The sequence below is a fragment of the Peromyscus leucopus genome, chromosome 5, assembly GCF_004664715.2.
Source record: "Peromyscus leucopus breed LL Stock chromosome 5, UCI_PerLeu_2.1, whole genome shotgun sequence".
Taxonomy (NCBI): domain Eukaryota; kingdom Metazoa; phylum Chordata; class Mammalia; order Rodentia; family Cricetidae; genus Peromyscus; species Peromyscus leucopus.
In genome coordinates, this window is record NC_051067.1 from 111970784 (window position 1) to 111978748 (window position 7965).

The window sequence follows — 7965 nt, forward strand, 5'->3', positions numbered from 1 at the left end:
GCAAGCCATGAGGACCAAACCCGTAAGCAGCGCCCCTCCATGGCCTCTGCATCAGTTCCTGCTTCCAGGTGCCTGCCCTGTGTGAGTTCCTGCTTTAACTGCTCTCAGTGATGAACTATTTATTATATGGAAGTATGTTTCCTCCCCACATTGCTTTTGGTCATGGTGTTTTATCACAGCACCAGAAACCTTAACTGATATACCCATCCACCCCTCTCCACCATCTCTCACCACAGCAGTGAGGCAGAACCTTTTGTAATTATACATATGTGTGTATTCACCTGTCTCCCTATGCATCTAGTGGGCACTTCCTTTTCATGTCTCTAGCCACAAACACAGGCTCCAGGACACAGTAGGCCTAGTGTTGAAACCAGGGAGACGGACTCTAAACTCTTTAAAGTCTAAGTGAAAGACAAAGGGCAGGGACTGGAGAGATGGCTCGATGGTGAAGAACACTGGAGCTTTTCCAGAGGATCCGGGTTGGGTTCCCAGCATCTACACGGCAGCTCTGCAACCATCCATAACTCCAGTTCCAGGAGGTTCAATTGACCTCCTCAGGCGACCAGGTGTACATGCACACAAAACACTCATACACATAAAATAGAATAAATAATCTATTTTTTTTTTTAAAAAAAAAGCTAAAGAGCAATATGCAAAAATTGCATTACAGTGGGTTCCATAGGCCCTCATCCTACATGTCTAGAACGCACTGAGTATGTTCTCACCCACATCCTGCTCCTCTCCCTGTTCCTGTTGGTTGACATTGTCCCCCTATGGCTTCCACTTCCCTGTCATCTGTACACACATGATTGTGTGTTTGTATAAAGTATCTAGGACCTACACACACCAGACAGAAAAGGAGGCATTTGTCTTTCTGAGTCGGATTGAATCTGATTGCATATTTTTCCTGCAAACTGTATATGACTGCTTTCCCCCTCCGTTTTTCTGGCCACCCAGGTTGGAGTCATAACTTCAGTATTGTGACTGCCGCCACAGCAAACGTGGGTGTGCTGGCATCTCTGTGATATGTTGGCATGGATTCTTTCAGGTAAATACCCAGGAGTGCTACAGCAGGATCTCAAGGTAGATCAATTTACAGATTTCTTTTTGAGGATTTTCCACACTGATTTCCACGGTGGCTGTGCCAGCTTACACTCCCACCAGCCATGTGTATGCGTTCTCTTCTGCCTTCAGAATGTTAGGGCCAGTGGGGCTCAGAGCAGCCTTTCAAAGCATCCCGCATCTCTGCCCTGAGTATTGACAGAACTAACGTTGTTCCTCTGGCTTCCACTTGACCATGACCGCCCACCCTTGCTTTGCTGTCTTTGCACACCGGAGGCACAAGCCTCTATTCCTTTTTTCCTTGCTTTCTTACATTGACTCTAAGAACACTTTTCTGGAAGATCCACCTTCCTCCCCACATCCTCTTCCACCCATTGCTCAGGCTTGGGGCCTCGTCCCCTGAGCACCAGACATGCTTTCTTCAGCACAGATAAGAAGGCTCCTTTAGGAGTTTGTAATCAGGTGTGCCAGGTTGGTCTGGCGATGAAGAGAGCGTGAACTAAAGCATGGCTAAATTAGGAGGGTGGAGGAGGAAGCGTACCCGGCAGGCTTCCCCTCCAAGCTGACTCTAACTTCTTAGAGACTAGACAACCTGTCATCCCTGTGGCTTAGCTGAGATCACATGGGTGTGTGCAGCTGAAGCAGAACCCCGGGGTTCATTAACCAGCCAGGCCTCAGCTGAACCTGGGGAACAAGTGAGCTCCCAGACACTGGGTGGGGTGACATTCAGGGACAGGAAGGGGAGAGGGAGTTGAGTGACCATAACCATACCATAACGTGGCGTGGCCAGGCTATTTTAAATTCCTCAACAAAGTGTGGTCCAAGTAGCGTGGTTTTCCAGCTGTAGGGTCTTTTTCTGCTTTTCTCAGGGGCCAGTCAGATAACCCATCCTATTGTTAATCCCACCAGTCGAGAATAAGACCACTACCACAGTTTGAAGACAAATCTGAAGTAAGCTTTAATTAAATACTAGCCAGGTAGATGGTCTCTGGCCAGGTCCAACCCAGGTTCCCAGGAAATGGCCCTGAGTCACATTTCACAGGGGCTTAAGAGGGCACAACCCATAATTTACCACATTTCCCATAAGGTCCAATCAGGGGCAAGCATACATCCTGACACATTCCTGCCCATGAACTTTCCGCCCACATGCGATCAAGCACATTGGGGCAGATGGGTCAAACAAACTTGTCATCTCCCATAAGCAACAGCCTCCAGCATCTCTAAGGCACAGTCGTTGAAACTTAAAATGTGACTTTGGCTCTCAAACTCCCTGCTTGATTTCACTGAGGGAAATGACTCACATTAATCCCTCTGCCTCAGATTCTAGTCTATAAACACTCTGCCTCAGTTTTTTCCTTATTCCAGAGAAATAAAGAAATAGAAATCAGTAAAAGGAAATGACTTTATCTACAGGCTTTGGAGGGGAGGTAGGGGGTGGGTGTGGTAGTGTCTAATTTTCTCCCCACCATGCTTGCGTCATCTTACAGTTTCTAGAAAGGCACATGACGAGGCTAGAGCTGTGTGACAGATTAACCAGTCCTTGCCTGGGGAAGAGGGCCTGGGTCATAGGTTGTATCTACTTTCCATTGTAGAGGCAGGTTTTAAATTAATTCTTGTCAGAGGAACATAGAGTTTTAAGGATTCTCCATTTTGTGCTTATGGAGACTGGAGGTGGTGTGAGAGCCAAAATCAATTACTGTGCTTTAGAGATTGCTGAAACAAAAAAAAAAGCCTCTGATCTGCAAGCCCCCTGCCCAAGGAAAGATAGTTCCTGAAATGCTGGAGGCTGTTGTTTATGGGAGATAACAAGTCACAGGTTTTCACTTCCCTAAACAAGTTTGTTTGACCCATCTGTACTGGATGTGCTTGATCAGATGTGGGCGGGAGGTTCACAGGCAGGAATATGTCAGGATGTACACTTGCTCCTGATTGGGTGTAGGCAGGAGTGTCAGGATGTAAGCTTGCCCTTGATTGGGTGTAGGCAGGAAATGTGTCAGGAGATATGCTTGGGCCTGATGGGAAATACACCACTGCAAACTGTAACTCGGGGCCATCTTCTGGAAACTCAGAGAGGACCTGGCCAGAGCCCATCCACTGGCTGGTATTTAATTAAAGCTTGCTTCAAATTTGTCTTTAAATTGTGTTAGTGGTCTTATTCTTTTTTTTTTTTCCGAGACAGGGTTTCTCTGTGCAGCTTTTGGAGCCCTTCCTCGATCTCTCTCTGTAGACCAGGCTGCCCTCGAACTCACAGAGATCCTCCTGCCTCTGCCTCTTGAGTGCTGGGATTAAAGGTGTGCGCCACCACTACCCAGTTTAGTGGTCTTATTCTTGACTGGTGGGATTAACAGTGGCTTCTCGCATACGGTTAACAACCAAACTGATGATCTACATAAAGAAATAAATGAAAATTGTCAAACAAATTTTGACTGGCCACTATGGCTAAGGTGGTTCTCCCCGTTCACTGGCTCTCTAATATTATATCTACTAGTTATCACAGTCGGGCCCTGTGCCCTCCAACATGGTAATAACTTGATCGCCCATCAGATCACAGTTCTAGAATCATTGCTGCTCAACAGCATTATTAAAGGCAGTCCCCTATCAAAGATATCAAAGATTTGACAGGGAAAGATAAGTCAAGTAGGGAATGAGAAACCTGCCTGACCCCATTTTAAAGGCAGGAGCTACTATATGCTGTATTATTAAAGTAAATTTCTGTTTACTATAAGAGCTGAGTTTCTTTTCTTTTTCATTTTATTTATTTATTTATTTTTCTTTTTTTTTTTACATTATTATGTTTCTTTATTGGGTTATAGTTGAACATTTTAACTTTTAATAGCACATTTAAGCAAAATTCCATTTGAAGAGTAACATGAAAATTACATATCCTGATGTTTTGTTATAGAATTTCCTAATACATAAAAATTTTTGATATTTTTCTACTGTGTGTATATTTTCTATGTGTGTGTGTGTGTGTGTGTGTGTGGTACTTAACTATGCACATGCAGAAATCAGAGGACACTCAAGCTACACATCAAGATTGTCTCAAAACTAAACAATTATAAAAACGTGACCCATTAAAAATGTTCATATCTGATGGGACATTAAAACTTATAGACAATTCTACCTGATATACAAATGCCCCATGAATGTAAATATTCTAAACCAAGATGACACATAAAAACTTCTGTGTAAATACAAGACTCATAAGCCTACTGCCACTGAGCCACATTTAAGCCAAGTGTACTTCTAAACTTCAAATGCGCTCTCACTTGCATAAGCTTTCTGATGGCTGGTACTGTGGGATCATGGCTGAATGCCTTTTCTAGAATCCTTACATCTGTAATTTATTGGCAAATCTGTAATAAACTCAGTTTGACTACTGAAGTGTTTTCAAATTGGACTCCTCTGGTTAATCACCTCTATTGGGTTTCTGATGCCAGATCAATTTCAAGTTCAATTTAAAAATTTTGGCACTCTTTATATTCTTAGGGTTTTAAATATATGGGTTGCAATGTCTTTACCGGACCGACATGGGACACTTCAAGTAGGCTTTACTGCTTTTAATCATATGGAATAAGATCATCTGTTGCTAAGGATAGTCTTCAGTCACAGAGTCTCAATAAAACTGCAGGATGAGGATTTCAACAATTTCTTCATTTGATGTCTGGCTGCTGGTGATTTCAACTTGCCACAAAAGTCCCTTGTGATATTCCTGGTCATTCTCAATTGAGACAGTCATTTTATGAACACCTGGAAGGCTCTGGATAGAGGCTTCTGCTAAACTCCATGGCCCAAATCCATGCTCTAACTTGAAGATCATTTCAGGTTTGGCCGTGCAGTGTCCCCAAAACATGAGGCTGCTATAATTCTCTAGCATTACATCCCTGTAGAGTGTCCTCTGAGCAGAATCAAGATCCTGCCACTCATCCCAGGTGAAGTCCAAAGAGATGTCCTCAAATGATACAGAACCCATTTCCGGTTCCTGGACCCCGGCGTCCTCACTGTGGCGCTCCCCACAGCAGTGATCAGTGAGTCACTGGCGACAGGACGAGGCAGAGAATTCCAAATACCTAGACCTAAAAGAAGAGCAGGGCAGATTCCAAGAGGGGACGGAGGATGGGGGTGTCGGGGTGAGGTGGTAAGAGAACCTTAGTTCGGAAGAAAGTCCGCCCCCTAGTCTCTATTTATTTATTTTTCTATTATCAGCTTGATACAGTATAAATTCTTATCCCAATAGCGAAATGTTTCATTGAGGCTTGCCCAGTAATTGAGTAAAACCAAAACTTATTATAAGCCACAGTCATCCTAGGGTCCCCCCTGCTATGTAGCCTCCCTGGTTCTGTGGGTTGCAGTCTGATTGTTCTTTGCTTTATATCTAGTATCCACTTATGAGTGAGAACATACCATGTTTGTCCTTCTGGGTTTGGGCTATCTCACTCAGGATGATATTTTCTAGTTCCATCCATTTGCCTGCAAATTTCATACTGTCATTGTTTTTCTCTGATGTGTAGTACTCCATTGTGTATATGTACCACATTTTCTTAATCCATTCTTCAGTTGACAGGCATCTAGGTTATTTCCAGGTTCTGGCTATTACAAACAGTGCTGCTATGAACATAGCTGAGCATGTATCTTTGTGGTATGATTGATCATTCCTTTGGTGTATGCCCAAGAGTAGTATGGCTGGGTTTTGAGGTAGATCGATTTCCAATTTTCTGAGAAACTGCCATACTGATTTCCACAGTGGTTATACAAGTTTGCATTCCCACCAACAGTGGAGGAGTGTTTCCCTTGCTCTGCATTCTCTCCAACATAGATTGTTATTAGTGTTTTTGATCTTAGCCATTCTGACAGGTGTTAGGTGGTATCTCAGAGTCGTTTTGATTTGTATTTCTCTGATGATTAAGGATGTTGAGCATTTCCTTAAATGTCCATTTGAGATTCTTTTGAGAATTCTCTGTTTAGCTCTGTAGCCCATTTTTTAATTGGATTGTTCAGCATTTTGATGTCTAGTTTCTTGAGTTCTTTATATACTTTGGAGATCAGTCCTCTGTCAGATGTGGGGTTAGTGAAGGTCTTTTCCCATTCTGTAGGCTGTCTTTTTGTCTTATTGACCGTGTCTTTTGCCCTACAAAAGCTTCTCAGTTTTAAGAGGTCCCATTTGTTAATTGTTGTGCTCAGTGTCTGTGCTGCTGATGTTATATTTAGGAAGTGATCGCCTGTGTCAATGCGTTCAAGAGTACTTCCTACTTTCTCTTCTATTAAGTTTAATGTAACTGGATTTATGTTGAGGTCTTTGATCCACTTGGACTTGAGTTTTGTCCATGGTGACAGATATGGATCTATTTGTAATTTTTTACATATATTGACATCCAGTTATGCCAGCACCATTTGTTGAAGATATTTTCTTTTTTCCATTGTATAGTTTTGGCTTCTTTGTCAAAAATCAGGTGTTCATATGTGTGTGAATTAATGTCAGGGTCTTCGATTCAATTCCATTGGTCTGTATGTTGGTTTTTATGCCAGTAGCAAGCAGTTTTTATTACTATAGCTCCATAGCAGAGCTTGAGGTCAGGGATGGTGATGTCTCCAGAGGTTGCTTTATTATACAGGGTTCTTTTAGTTATCCTGGGTCTTTTGTTTTTCCATATGAAGTTGAGTATTTTTCTTTCCAAGTCTGTGAAGAATTGTGTTGGGATTTTGATGGGGATTGCATTGAATCTGTAGATTGCTTTTGGTAAGATTGCCATTTTTACTATGTTAATCCTACCTATCCATGAGCATGGGAGATCCTTCTATTTTTTGATATCTTCTTCAATTTCTTTCTTTAGAGATTTAAAGAGCTGAATTTCTGTTTTTAAGTCTATTTCCTGGAATCTGATCTGCCCTAATTCATGATCTTGACTTGTTTTTAAGAATGCCTTTACCCTCCCTGACACTCCCTGACACTCCCTAATCACCTTCCCTAATTACATGGCAACCACATGATGCTTTTTTAAAAATTTCAGTACTTTCTTATTGCCCTATTGTCTCTCTTCTGTAAATCTACTTTGCAACTACTCCCAATTTTACTCTATAAAAGGGGTGTGAGAAATGGACTCAGATGGAGGTTGAAGTAATAACAGGTAAAGATGGTTATATGGAGGGAGGAGGATTCTTCCTCCTGCAGAACCTTTCAGGTGAGCAGTGTAATGACTCACTATTTGCCCCGGATGGGAGAATGTCTGGTTTCTGTTGAACCCCACTATATCTCAGATCGGGATCCCAACAGACCAGACTATGGCTTACCAGGAAGGCCTCCATCGATGCATGCTGCTTTCTCCAGCCTCGCAGTCACTCTGACAGTCCTTGAAACTGAAAGCATTGCCTTAGAACCTGGAAACTTCTCAGTATGTACACCTCCCGAGGCAGCTCTTCAGCCTGGAGTCCTGGGGTGTAAAGGTCCAGCTTTAAAATCTGGGTGGGTGGTTTGATCTCACTGGGGCATCCAGAAAATCTTAATCCCATTGGGCTAGAATAACACCACTACCACAATTCTGAGCCAAATTTGAAGCAAGCTTGATTCTTATTGATGTCTACCTAAGATCTGGGCAGTGACTGCTTCCTACATTAGGTTAGAGGGAGCAGTCTTTGAGAAGTTCCTTCCTCCTTCCATATAAACATCCTTACCTCTCTCTCCCTTCCTTACTTCAACTTCCATATTTGCCACCCCAGTCCCCCCACACCATGGCCTCACTCTGTCCCCTGTTCCCATCTACCCTACCCCCCCCACGGCCTCACTCTGTCCCCCTGTTCCCATCTACCCCTACCCCCCCCCCCACGGCCTCACTCTGTCCCCTGTTCCATCTACCCTACCCCCCCCACGGCCTCACTCTGTCCCCCTGTTCCCATCTACCCTACCCC